This window comes from Protomyctophum bolini, assembly GCF_963924005.1.
Source record: "Protomyctophum bolini genome assembly, chromosome: 2".
Lineage (NCBI taxonomy): Eukaryota > Metazoa > Chordata > Actinopteri > Myctophiformes > Myctophidae > Protomyctophum > Protomyctophum bolini.
Window position 1 is genome coordinate 46,580,663 of NC_137863.1, and position 15,548 is coordinate 46,596,210.

Sequence of the window (15,548 nt, forward strand, 5' to 3'; positions counted from 1 at the left end):
TATAAGAAGAGTTTCTCTGTGTCAGTTTCTCCACAACTGCTCCAGGATATCAATCATTTCTGATCTGACTGTGGACTGACTGTGGACTCCAGACTTCAGGAGAAGATGAACTCTGTCAACCTCAACTCTGCTGAACAGGAGGAACCCAAAGACCATGGTATGTTACTTTGCCACATTTTCAATAATTTTGTTTCATTGTAAATCTTTAGATTTGCCTCTTGTTTCATTGTAATTTGATTTGACTTCATTATCTCACAGTGAATATGTGAATAAAAGTTTTTGTAGTATTACTTAACCAATAACCATGTATAATCTGCTATATTGATTTATTATGATTTACTATTCATTTATTTAAAAGCACATCTACATTGTGCATTTCTTTATTAACAAATTGCACAACATTTGTTTTCCTGTTATCTTTGTCTCCAGTGTTACATCATCAGTCTGGCCTCCCTGTGTTGCCAAAAGTAAAGGAACCCAAACCAAAAATGAACGGCTGTGACCAGTGTGGACAACGCTACCATCACATGTCTCAACTTAAAATCCACCAGAGAATTCACACTGGAGAGAAACCCTATGGATGTGATCAGTGTGAACTACACTTCTCTCAAATATCTCACCTTAAAACACACCAGATAATTCACACCGGAGTGAAACCCTATGGATGTGACCAGTGTGGACAACACTTCTCTCGAATGCACCACCTTAAAAGCCACCAGAGAATTCACACTGGAGAAAAACCATATGGATGTGATCAGTGTGGACAAAACTTCTCTTTACGGGCCAGCCTTAAATCACACCAGAGAATTCACACGGGAGAGAAACCCTATGGATGTGATCAGTGTGGACAACACTTCTCTGAACTGTCCAGCCTTAAAAGACATCAGAGAATACACACTGGAGAGAAACCCTATGGATGTGATCAGTGTGGAGAACACTTCTCTCGAATGTCCCACCTTAAAAGCCACCAGATAATATACACTGGAGAGAAACCCTATGGATGTGATCAGTGTGGACAACACTTCTCTCAAATGTCCCACCTTAAACAGCACCAGAGAATTCACACTGGAGAGAAACCCTATGGATGTGATCAGTGTGGACAACACTTCTCTGGAATGTCCACCCTTAAAAGACACCAGAAAATTCACACAGGAGAGAAACCATATGGATGTGATCAGTGTGGACAACACTTCTCTCAAATGTCCAGCCTTAAAACCCATCAGAGAATACACACTGGAGAGAAACCCTATGGATGTGATCAGTGTGGACAACACTTCTCTCAAACAGGACACCTTAAAAAGCACCAGATAGTTCACACTAGAGAGAAAAAACTAGGGGTGTGATCAGTGAAGCACCAGAGAATTCTAACCGTAGATTAGATTTATATGATGTTTTCCCCTATGGATGTGATCAGTGTGTACTACACTTCTCTCAAACGTCACACCTTAAAACACACCAGATTATTCACACTAGAGAGACAAAACTAGGGATGTGATAGAAAAGCCTGCAACTACTTTATTGTCATCCTGTGTACATGTGCTTTTATTTTAAAGAAATCAGTGTATAATGAGAGTCACTTCCTGTGATGCAGCAGTGCAGAGAGTAAACACACACTGTTCAGAGCTGTAAGCCTAAGAAAAGAAAACAGAGGCAATGCTGTAAATTGCAGTTGATGTTAGATATGCTAATTTTCTGTACAATTTTGTGGTATTTTGTATTTGGAAACGTTTTTGACAAATGTTTATTGTTGTCTGCAGAACATAACATAGCCTAGCCTCAGGTGTATGTCATCCTACTAATCAACACTGATGAGTGTATGTGGTTTAGCTATTGTGTTTATGATTGTTAATTACCTGGGTTTATTTAGTTGTGAAATGATCGGAATGCTGTCAATTAAGAACAACTCTGAATGTATTGTTTTATTATTTTTTGCAGTTTTCACCGCTTTGTCATGAAGTAAACAGTCAATTCCACCTTCGACTCTGTCTTCATTGGCTGCGGTTTATCTTGATGTTAAGTGGCAGTCCCATACACTGCCATAGAACACTACAATAATGTCTAACCTTAAACTACACCATGAATTAACACTGGGGAGAAACCTTACTCAATGACTAAAACAAACTGCCTATATATCTAGTCATACGACGAATACTGAATATTGCTATTTGTTTTCCTTTTCTTAGCATAGCAATTGAAATGATATTTGATCTATATGTAGTGACACATTGTTTTCTGTTTATTATACTTTGTTACACGCTAAAAGTTGTGCAGTCACAAATAAAGGTAAAAAAAAGAAGTCAAAGAGTTGTTTGAGCTTGTGTTCATAGTGTGTACTCAGGGGCGGCCTTAGGAATATGGAGGCCCGTTTCAAGACCAAAATATGAGGCAGCCATATACCTACATAAGCATTTTGTTGATACAGCCGTATTGATACAAATAGTTTGACTGTTCAATATCACACGCAGACATTACTCTCGACAATTAGCACCAACACCTCCTCTGCTCATCCTGTCGTCCCTTCACAATTAAAGTGTCTCCCCTTTACCTCCCAATGCTGCACATTTTACCCTGCAGGTTATTAACATAAAATAGGTGTAACTTAACCTTGTGGGAGAGAGCAAGGCAGTGAGTGAGCGAGATAGACCTTAAATACAATTTGGAAGGCAATAACAGTATACACCTTGTAATGTAGGAGCACATAACAGTTTTGCCAGTAGAGGAAAAAGTACTCACACTTTCTACTTAAGTAAACGTATCAATGCTGCGATATAGAAATACTCTGTTACAAGTAAAAAAAAAAAAAAGCACATTATAAATATAAAAGCTGTTTGAATGAGCCAGTGATACAGAACACTAATTTCATTTCATCAAACAAAAATAAATGTTGAAATGTAGTCGAAAAATACATTTCAGAACGATATACCAATGGCATATCCAAGATATGAAATCCCCATATAAACTAGTAGTAGGCTAGAAAATCCCCAAACATTGCCTCATCATCTGAGCCCACATTCCATCAATGGTAATGCAGATCACATCTGGACACAATGCTTCACACAGACACACCATGTAGAGATAGAGATGATCAATGGCAATGCAAATAGACCCCCATTAGGCTTACTGATCAATAAACCCTTTCAGTTGTAAATGAACCATTACCACATCAATATTGCCACTGTGAAGGCGGAGCAGAAACAACTCTTCAGATGGTAAATGAAAGCACCAGATAATTCACACTAGAGAGAAAAAACGAGGGGTGTGATCAGTGTGGACAACACTTCTCTAAAATGTCTAACCTTAAACTACACCATGAATTAACACTGGGGAGAAACCTTACCACTGATCAATAAACCCTTTCAGTTGTAAATTAACCATTACCACATCAATATTGCCACCGTGAAGGCGGAGCAGAAACGACTCTTCAGATGGTAAATGATGCCAGGCTATACTTTCTCAAAGCATGCCAGAGGCCAAGAGTCAGCGAGTTGGCAGCTGTGCGAGAGACCGATGTATAACACAACAGTTACATCGGTCTGTATCATAGGAACAAGCACACACGGTTTACCTTTCGTCAGGCGCTTTTAAATGGCAGGAGCGTCACGGTACAAAGGCACAAATTAAATCCGAAACAGTATGAAACATATATGAGTGTGAGTATGAGTGTGTGGTAATTGCAGTCAATGACATTAAATACAATTTGGAAGGCAATAACAGTACACCTTGTAATGTAGGAGCACATAACAGTTTTGCCAGTACAGGTACTCACACTTTCTACTTTAAGTAAACATATCAATACGGGTGCAGTACTTAGTTTAGACCGTTTTTGGTTTAGACTAGTCATTGGTTTAGACCAGTCATTAGTCCTACAACTACAACCTATCTCAAACCCTCACCCTAACCCTAACCTCCCACAGGGCAGCACACCTAAACCTAACCTTAACCCATGTCTAACCAATGACTAGTCTAAACTAAGCATGCACCCCATCAATAATGCAATATAGAAATACTCTCTTACAAGTAAAAAAGCCCATTATAAATAGAAAAGCTGTTGACTTGTATATTTACCGTAGATTAGATTTATATGATGTTTTCCCTCCCATGGGTTGTCCCATGCTTTATATAAAATACTACAATACAAGTTATTTCAGTGTTAGAAATGACATATGATGAATATTGAATGTTATTAAAAATGACCATTGATCGACATTGTTCTCTTTTAATTTCTTTGTTACATTATGTTAGGTGCAGTCACAAATACAGCAAGTCATACTACATATGTATAGCATAGTATAGTATAGTATATATGTATATTTTATGTATAGTTTCATAGATATTCCACTGTTACTTTCTTAGCTTACGCATGTTTCATGATAAATGCTTTTTATGTGATGTATCCCCATGCTTTTTTGTTCTTGCTTAATGTAAATCGCTCTGGATTAAGAGCGTCTGCTAAATGCCTACATTGTAAATTGTACAATAGGCCTACATGTTGAAATGTAGTCGAAAATACATTTCAGAATTATATATGCTACCAATGACAAATCCAACGTATAAAATCCCCATATCTACTAATAGTAACATCAACAGTAAGGCGTGAGACTCCCAACACATTGCCTCATCTCAGTCCACATTCCATCAATGGTAATGCAGATCACAGCTGGACACAATGCTTCACACAGACAAACCCCCGTTAGGCTTATTGACCATGAACCCTCTCACACACACACACACACACACACACACACACACACACACACACACACACACACACACACACACACACACACACAATAGTATTTGACTGTATATATTGCCAAGATACTCACTGTATGTGCACAACGTCAATACATATGGGATATAAATAGATTCATATGTTACACATTAGGTTCACGAAGCAATATCAGTTACCAGTTTCTTTCTAGATTCTAGAAGGTTGCGTAATAGCATGACTGGGGGAGGAGGGAGGGGCGGAGCATGCAGCAGTTTGAGGAGGGAGGGAGTTTGTTATAGGTTGTGATTGGTTTAGATGTGGCTCTATTGTTCTCCTCCTTGGCCTATCAATCCAAGCGGTTAGTGGCTCCACCTCCACCTCAGGCTCTCTCTAGTATAAGAAGAGTTGCTCTGTGTCAGTTTCTCCACAACTGCTCCAGGATATCAATCATTTCTGATCAGATCTGACTGTGGACTCCAGACTCCAGGAGAAGATGAACTCTGTCAACCTCAACTCTGCTGAACAGGAGGAACCCAAAGACCATGGTATGTTACTTTGCCACTTTCACATTTTCAATCATTTTTTTTTTTTTAGCCTCTTTCATTGTAATTTGATTTGACTTCATTATCTCAGTCAATATGTGGATAAAAGTGTTTGTAGTATTACTTAACCATGTATACTCTGCTATATTTATTTATTATGATTTACTATATTCATTTATTTAAAAGGACATCTAAATTGTGCATTTCTTTATTAACAAATTGCACTCCTGTTATCTTTGTCTCCAGGGTTGCATCATCGTCAGTCTGGCCTCCCTGTCTTGCCAAAAGTAAAGGAACCCAAACCAAAAATGAACGGCTGTGACCAGTGTGGACAACGCTACCATCACATGTCTCAACTTAAAATCCACCAGAGAATCCACACTGGAGAGAAACCCTATGGATGTGATCAGTGTGGACAGCACTTCTCTCAAATATCTCACCTTAAAACACACCAGATAATTCACACTGGAGAGAAACCCTATGGATGTGATCAGTGTGGACAACACTTCACTGATATGGCTAATCTTAAAAAACACAAGAGAATCCACACTGGAGAGAAACCCTATGGATGTGATCGGTGTGGACAGCACTTCTCTGTAATGTCCAGCCTTACAACGCACAAGAGAATTCACACTGGTGAGAAACCATTTGGATGTGATAAGTGTGGACAACACTTCTCTCAAATGCAACACCTTAAAAGCCACCAGAGAATTCACACTGGAGAGAAACCCTATGGATGTGATCAGTGTGGACACAGATTCTATGACATGTCCAGCCTTAAAAAGCACCAGAGAATTCACACAGGAGAGAAACCCTATGGATGTGATCAGTGTGGAGAACACTTCTCTCGAATGTCCCACCTTAAAAGCCACCAGAGAATTCACACTGGAGAGAAACCCTATGGATGTGATCAGTGTGGACAACGCTTCTCTATAATGTCCAACCTTAAAACACACCAGAGAATTCACACTGGAGAGAAACCCTATGCATGTTATCAGTGTGGACAACACTTCTCTGACATGTCTAGCCTTAAAAAGCACCAGAGAATTCACACTGGAGAGAAACCCTATGGATGTGATCAGTGTGAACAGCACTTCTCTGTAATGTCCAACCTTAAAAGACACCAGAAAATTCACACAGGAGAGAAACCATATGGATGTGATCAGTGTGGACAACACTTCTCTCGCATGCACAGCCTTAAAACCCATCAGAGAATACACACTAGAGAGAAAAAACCAGGGGTGTGATCAGTGAAGCACCAGATAATTCTAACCGTAGATTAGATTTATATGATTTTTTTGGATGTGATCAGTGTGGACAACACTTCTCTATAATGTCTAACCTTAAACTACACCATGAATTAACACTGGGGATAAACCTTACTCAATTACTAAAACAAACTGCCTATATATCTAGTCATACGACAAATACTGAATATTGCTATTTGTTTTCCTTTGTCCAAAATGGACTTTTAGCATAGCAATTGAAATGATATTTGATCTATATGTAGTGACACATTGTTTTCTGTTAATTACTTTGTTACACGTTAAAAGTTGTGCAGTCACAAATAAAGGTTAAAAAAAATAAGTCAAAGAGTTGTTTGAGCTTGTGTTCATAGTGTGTACTCAGGGGGCGGCCTTAGGAATCTGGAGGCCCGTTTCAAGACCAAAATATGAGGCAATTAAAGTGTCTCCCCTTTACCTCCCAATGCTGCACATTTTATCCTGCAGGTTATTAACATAAAATAGGTGTAACTTAACCTTGTGGGAGAGAGCAAGGCAGTGAGTGAGCGAGATAGACCTTAAATACAATTTGGAAGACAATAACAGTATACACCTTGTAATGTAGGAGCACATGACAGTTTTGCCAGTAGAGGAAAAAGTACTCACACTTTCTACTTAAGTAAACGTATCAATGCTGCGATATAGAAATACTCTGTTACAAGTTTTTTTTTTAAAAGCACATTATAAATATAAAAGCTGTTTGAATGAGCCAGTGATACAGAACACTAATTTCATTTCATCAAACAAAAATAAATGTTGAAATGTAGTCGAAAAATACATTTCAGAACGATATACCAATGGCATATACAAGATATGAAATCCCCATATAAACTAGTAGTAGGCTAGAAAATCCCCAAACATTGCCTCATCATCTGAGCCCACATTCCATCAATGGTAATGCAGATCACATCTGGACACAATGCTTCACACAGACACACCATGTAGAGATAGAGATGATCAATGGCAATGCAAATAGACCCCCATTAGGCTTACTGATCAATAAACCCTTTCAGTTGTAAATGAACCATTACCACATCAATATTGCCACTGTGAAGGCGGAGCAGAAACAACTCTTCAGATGGTAAATGAAAGCACCAGATAATTCACACTAGAGAGAAAAAACGAGGGGTGTGATCAGTGTGGACAACACTTCTCTAAAATGTCCAACCTTAAACTACACCATGAATTAACACTGGGGAGAAACCTTACCACTGATCAATAAACCCTCTCAGTTGTAAATTAACCATTACCACATCAATATTGCCACCGTGAAGGCGGAGCAGAAACGACTCTTCAGATGGTAAATTATGCCAGGCTATACTTTCTCAAAGCATGCCAGAGGCCAAGAGTCAGCGAGTTGGCAGCTGTGCGAGAGACCGATGTATAACACAACAGTTACATCGGTCTGTATCATAGGAACAAGCACACACGGTTTACCTTTCGTCAGGCGCTTTTACAAGGCAGGAGTGTCACGGTACAAAGGCACAAATTAAATCCGAAACAGTATGAAACATATATGAGTGTGAGTATGAGTGTGTGGTAATTGCAGTCAATGACATTAAATACAATTTGGAAGGCAATAACAGTACACCTTGTAATGTAGGAGCACATAACAGTTTTGCCAGTACAGGTACTCACACTTTCTACTTTAAGTAAACATATCAATACGGGTGCAGTACTTAGTTTAGACCGTTTTTGGTTTAGACTAGTCATTGGTTTAGACCAGTCATTAGTCCTACAACTACAACCTATCTCAAACCCTCACCCTAACCCTAACCTCCCACAGGGCAGCACACCTAAACCTAACCTTAACCCATGTCTAACCAATGACTAGTCTAAACTAAGTATGCACCCCATCAATAATGCAATATAGAAATACTCTCTTACAAGTAAAAAAGCCCATTATAAATAGAAAAGCTGTTGACTTGTATATTTACCGTAGATTAGATTTATATGATGTTTTCCCTCCCATGGGTTGTCCCATGCTTTATATAAAATACTACAATACAAGTTATTTCAGTGTTAGAAATGACATATGATGAATATTGAATGTTATTACTGTGACCAGTAACACTGTGACCAGTGTGGACAACGCTATCATCACATGTCTCAACTTAAAATCCACCAGAGAATCCACACTGGAGAGAAACCCTATGGATGTGATCAGTGTGGACAACACTTCTCTCAAATATCTCACCTTAAAACACACCAGAGAATTCACACTGGAGAGAAACCCTATGGATGTGATCAGTGTGGACAACACTTCTCTCAACTATATCACCTTAAAACACACCAGAGAATTCACACTGGAGAGAAACCCTATGGATGTGATCAGTGTGGACTACACTTCTCTCAACTATCTCACCTTAAAACACACCAGAGAATTCACACTGGAGAGAAACCCTATGGATGTGATCAGTGTGGACAACACTTCACTGAAATGGCTAATCTTAAAAAACACAAGAGAATACACACTGGAGAGAAACCCTATGGATGTGATCAGTGTGGACAACACTTCTCTGTACTGTCCAGCCTTAAAAGACATCAGAGAATACACACTGGAGAGAAACCCTATGGATGTCATCAGTGTGGACTACACTTCTCTAATCTATCTACTCAGGGGGCGGCCTTAGGAATCTGGAGGCCCGTTTCAAGACCAAAATATGAGGCAATTAAAGTGTCTCCCCTTTACCTCCCAATGCTGCACATTTTATCCTGCAGGTTATTAACATAAAATAGGTGTAACTTAACCTTGTGGGAGAGAGCAAGGCAGTGAGTGAGCGAGATAGACCTTAAATACAATTTGGAAGACAATAACAGTATACACCTTGTAATGTAGGAGCACATGACAGTTTTGCCAGTAGAGGAAAAAGTACTCACACTTTCTACTTAAGTAAACGTATCAATGCTGCGATATAGAAATACTCTGTTACAAGTTTTTTTTTTAAAAGCACATTATAAATATAAAAGCTGTTTGAATGAGCCAGTGATACAGAACACTAATTTCATTTCATCAAACAAAAATAAATGTTGAAATGTAGTCGAAAAATACATTTCAGAACGATATACCAATGGCATATACAAGATATGAAATCCCCATATAAACTAGTAGTAGGCTAGAAAATCCCCAAACATTGCCTCATCATCTGAGCCCACATTCCATCAATGGTAATGCAGATCACATCTGGACACAATGCTTCACACAGACACACCATGTAGAGATAGAGATGATCAATGGCAATGCAAATAGACCCCCATTAGGCTTACTGATCAATAAACCCTTTCAGTTGTAAATGAACCATTACCACATCAATATTGCCACTGTGAAGGCGGAGCAGAAACAACTCTTCAGATGGTAAATGAAAGCACCAGATAATTCACACTAGAGAGAAAAAACGAGGGGTGTGATCAGTGTGGACAACACTTCTCTAAAATGTCCAACCTTAAACTACACCATGAATTAACACTGGGGAGAAACCTTACCACTGATCAATAAACCCTCTCAGTTGTAAATTAACCATTACCACATCAATATTGCCACCGTGAAGGCGGAGCAGAAACGACTCTTCAGATGGTAAATTATGCCAGGCTATACTTTCTCAAAGCATGCCAGAGGCCAAGAGTCAGCGAGTTGGCAGCTGTGCGAGAGACCGATGTATAACACAACAGTTACATCGGTCTGTATCATAGGAACAAGCACACACGGTTTACCTTTCGTCAGGCGCTTTTACAAGGCAGGAGTGTCACGGTACAAAGGCACAAATTAAATCCGAAACAGTATGAAACATATATGAGTGTGAGTATGAGTGTGTGGTAATTGCAGTCAATGACATTAAATACAATTTGGAAGGCAATAACAGTACACCTTGTAATGTAGGAGCACATAACAGTTTTGCCAGTACAGGTACTCACACTTTCTACTTTAAGTAAACATATCAATACGGGTGCAGTACTTAGTTTAGACCGTTTTTGGTTTAGACTAGTCATTGGTTTAGACCAGTCATTAGTCCTACAACTACAACCTATCTCAAACCCTCACCCTAACCCTAACCTCCCACAGGGCAGCACACCTAAACCTAACCTTAACCCATGTCTAACCAATGACTAGTCTAAACTAAGTATGCACCCCATCAATAATGCAATATAGAAATACTCTCTTACAAGTAAAAAAGCCCATTATAAATAGAAAAGCTGTTGACTTGTATATTTACCGTAGATTAGATTTATATGATGTTTTCCCTCCCATGGGTTGTCCCATGCTTTATATAAAATACTACAATACAAGTTATTTCAGTGTTAGAAATGACATATGATGAATATTGAATGTTATTACTGTGACCAGTAACACTGTGACCAGTGTGGACAACGCTATCATCACATGTCTCAACTTAAAATCCACCAGAGAATCCACACTGGAGAGAAACCCTATGGATGTGATCAGTGTGGACAACACTTCTCTCAAATATCTCACCTTAAAACACACCAGAGAATTCACACTGGAGAGAAACCCTATGGATGTGATCAGTGTGGACAACACTTCTCTCAACTATATCACCTTAAAACACACCAGAGAATTCACACTGGAGAGAAACCCTATGGATGTGATCAGTGTGGACTACACTTCTCTCAACTATCTCACCTTAAAACACACCAGAGAATTCACACTGGAGAGAAACCCTATGGATGTGATCAGTGTGGACAACACTTCACTGAAATGGCTAATCTTAAAAAACACAAGAGAATACACACTGGAGAGAAACCCTATGGATGTGATCAGTGTGGACAACACTTCTCTGTACTGTCCAGCCTTAAAAGACATCAGAGAATACACACTGGAGAGAAACCCTATGGATGTCATCAGTGTGGACTACACTTCTCTCAAATATCTCACCTTAAAACACACCAGAGAATTCACACAGGAGAGAAACCCTATGGATGTGATCAGTATGGACAACACTTCTCTGACATGTCCAGCCTTAAAAAACACCAGAGAATTCACACAGGAGAGAAACCCTATGGATGTGATCAGTGTGGACAACACTTCTCTCGAATGTCCCACCTTAAAAGCCACCAGAGAATTCACACTGGAGAGAAACCTTATGGATGTGATCAGTGTGTACAACAATTCCCTGAACTGGCCAGCCTTAAAAGACATCAGAGAATACACACTGGAGAGAAACCCTATGGATGTGATCAGTGTGGACAGCACTTCTCTGTAATGTCTAGCCTTAAAAAGCACCAGAACAATCACACAGGAGAGAAACCACATGGATGTGATCAGTGTGGAAAACACTTCTCTCAAAAGGAAAGCCTTAAAACCCATCAGAGAATACACACTGGAGAGAAACCCTATGGATGTGATCAGTGTGGACAACACTTCTCTCAAACAGGACACCTTAAAAAGCACCAGATAGTTCACACTAGAGAGAAAAAACTAGTGGTGTGATCAGTGAAGCACCAGAGAATTCTAACCGTGGATTAGATTTATATGATGTTTTCCCCTATGGATGTGATCAGTGTGGACAACACTTCTCTCAAACGTCACACCTTAAAACACACCAGATTATTCACACTAGAGAGACAAAACTAGGGGTGTGATCAGTGTGGACAACACTTCTCTATAATGTCTAACCTTAAACTACACCATGAATTAACACTGGGGAGAAACCTTACTCAATGACCAAAACAAACTGCCTATATATCTACTCATACGACGAATACTGAATATTGCTATTTGTTTTCCTTTGTCCAAAATTGACTTTTCTTAGCATAGCAATTGAAATTTGACTTAAGATAGCATTTGATACAGACTTATAGCATGTTATGTAGACAGCACTATAATTGCATTGTATGTAGTCATAGCACGCCATATACATATGTATAGCATAGTAGTATATATGTATAGTTTCATTATATAGATATCCCACTGTTACTTTCTTAGCTTACGCATGTTTCATGATAAATGCTTTTATGTGATGTATTCCCATGCTTTTGTTCTTGCTTAATGTTAAGTCTCTCTGGATTAAGAGCGTCTGATAAATGCCTAAATTGAAATGATATTTGATCTATATGTAGTGACACATTGTTTTCTGTTTATTACTTTGTTACACTTTGTTAAAAGTTGTGCAGTCACAAATAAAGGTAAAAAAATGGAAGTCAAAGAGTTGTTTGAGCTTGTGTTCATAGTGTGTACTCAGGGGCGGCCTTAGGAATCTGGAGGCTCGTTTCAAGACCAAAATATGAGGCCGCCATAAACCTACATAATCATTTTGTTGATAGAGCCGTATTGATACAAATAGTTTGACTGTTCAATATCACACGCAGACATTACTCTCGACAATTATCACCAACACCTCCTCTCCTCATCCTGTCGTCCCTTCACAATTAAAGTGTCTCCCCTTTACCTCCCAATGCTGCACATTTTACCCTGCAGGTTATTAACATAAAATAGGTGTAACTTAACCTTGTGGGAGAGAGCAAGGCAGTGAGTGAGCGAGATAGACCTTAAATACAATTTGGAAGGCAATAACAGTATACACCTTGTAATGTAGGAGCACATAACAGTTTTGCCAGTAGAGGAAAAAGTACTCACACTTTCTACTTAAGTAAACGTATCAATGCTGCGATATAGAAATACTCTGTTACAAGTTTTTTTTTTAAAAGCACATTATAAATATAAAAGCTGTTTGAATGAGCCAGTGATACAGAACACTAATTTCATTTCATCAAACAAAAATAAATGTTGAAATGTAGTCGAAAAATACATTTCAGAACGATATACCAATGGCATATCCAAGATATGAAATCCCCATATAAACTAGTAGTAGGCTAGAAAATCCCCAAACATTGCCTCATCATCTGAGCCCACATTCCATCAATGGTAATGCAGATCACAGCTGGACACAATGCTTCACACAGACACACCATGTAGAGATAGAGATGATCAATGCAAATAGACCCCCATTAGGCTTACTGATCAATAAACCCTTTCAGTTGTAAATGAACCATTACCACATCAATATTGCCACCGTGAAGGCGGAGCAGAAACAACTCTTCAGATGGTAAATGAAAGCACCAGATAATTCACACTAGAGAGAAAAAACGAGGGGTGTGATCAGTGTGGACAACACTTCTCTAAAATTTGACTTAAGATAGCATTTGATACAGACTTATAGCATGTTATGTAGACAGCACTATAATTGCATTGTATGTAGTCATAGCACGCCATATACATATGTATAGCATAGTAGTATATATGTATAGTTTCATTATATAGATATCCCACTGTTACTTTCTTAGCTTACGCATGTTTCATGATAAATGCTTTTATGTGATGTATTCCCATGCTTTTGTTCTTGCTTAATGTTAAATCTCTCTGGATTAAGAGCGTCTGATAAATGCCTAAATTGAAATGATATTTGATCTATATGTAGTGACACATTGTTTTCTGTTTATTACTTTGTTACACTTTGTTAAAAGTTGTGCAGTCACAAATAAAGGTAAAAAAATGGAAGTCAAAGAGTTGTTTGAGCTTGTGTTCATAGTGTGTACTCAGGGGCGGCCTTAGGAATCTGGAGGCTCGTTTCAAGACCAAAATATGAGGCCGCCATAAACCTACATAATCATTTTGTTGATAGAGCCGTATTGATACAAATAGTTTGACTGTTCAATATCACACGCAGACATTACTCTCGACAATTATCACCAACACCTCCTCTCCTCATCCTGTCGTCCCTTCACAATTAAAGTGTCTCCCCTTTACCTCCCAATGCTGCACATTTTACCCTGCAGGTTATTAACATAAAATAGGTGTAACTTAACCTTGTGGGAGAGAGCAAGGCAGTGAGTGAGCGAGATAGACCTTAAATACAATTTGGAAGGCAATAACAGTATACACCTTGTAATGTAGGAGCACATAACAGTTTTGCCAGTAGAGGAAAAAGTACTCACACTTTCTACTTAAGTAAACGTATCAATGCTGCGATATAGAAATACTCTGTTACAAGTTTTTTTTTTTAAAGTACATTATAAATATAAAAGCTGTTTGAATGAGCCAGTGATACAGAACACTAATTTCATTTCATCAAACAAAAATAAATGTTGAAATGTAGTCGAAAAATACATTTCAGAACGATATAGCAATGGCATATCCAAGATATGAAATCCCCATATAAACTAGTAGTAGGCTAGAAAATCCCCAAACATTGCCTCATCATCTGAGCCCACATTCCATCAATGGTAATGCAGATCACAGCTGGACACAATGCTTCACACAGACACACCATGTAGAGATAGAGATGATCAATGCAAATAGACCCCCATTAGGCTTACTGATCAATAAACCCTTTCAGTTGTAAATGAACCATTACCACATCAATATTGCCACCGTGAAGGCGGAGCAGAAACAACTCTTCAGATGGTAAATGAAAGCACCAGATAATTCACACTAGAGAGAAAAAACGAGGGGTGTGATCAGTGTGGACAACACTTCTCTAAAATTTGACTTAAGATAGCATTTGATACAGACTTATAGCATGTTATGTAGACAGCACTATAATTGCATTGTATGTAGTCATAGCACGCCATATACATATGTATAGCATAGTAGTATATATGTATAGTTTCATTATATAGATATCCCACTGTTACTTTCTTAGCTTACGCATGTTTCATGATAAATGCTTTTATGTGATGTATTCCCATGCTTTTGTTCTTGCTTAATGTTAAGTCTCTCTGGATTAAGAGCGTCTGATAAATGCCTAAATTGAAATGATATTTGATCTATATGTAGTGACACATTGTTTTCTGTTTATTACTTTGTTAAAAGTTGTGCAGTCACAAATAAAGGTAAAAAAATGGAAGTCAAAGAGTTGTTTGAGCTTGTGTTCATAGTGTGTACTCAGGGGCGGCCTTAGGAATCTGGAGGCTCGTTTCAAGACCAAAATATGAGGCCGCCATAAACCTACATAATCATTTTGTTGATAGAGCCGTATTGATACAAATAGTTTGACT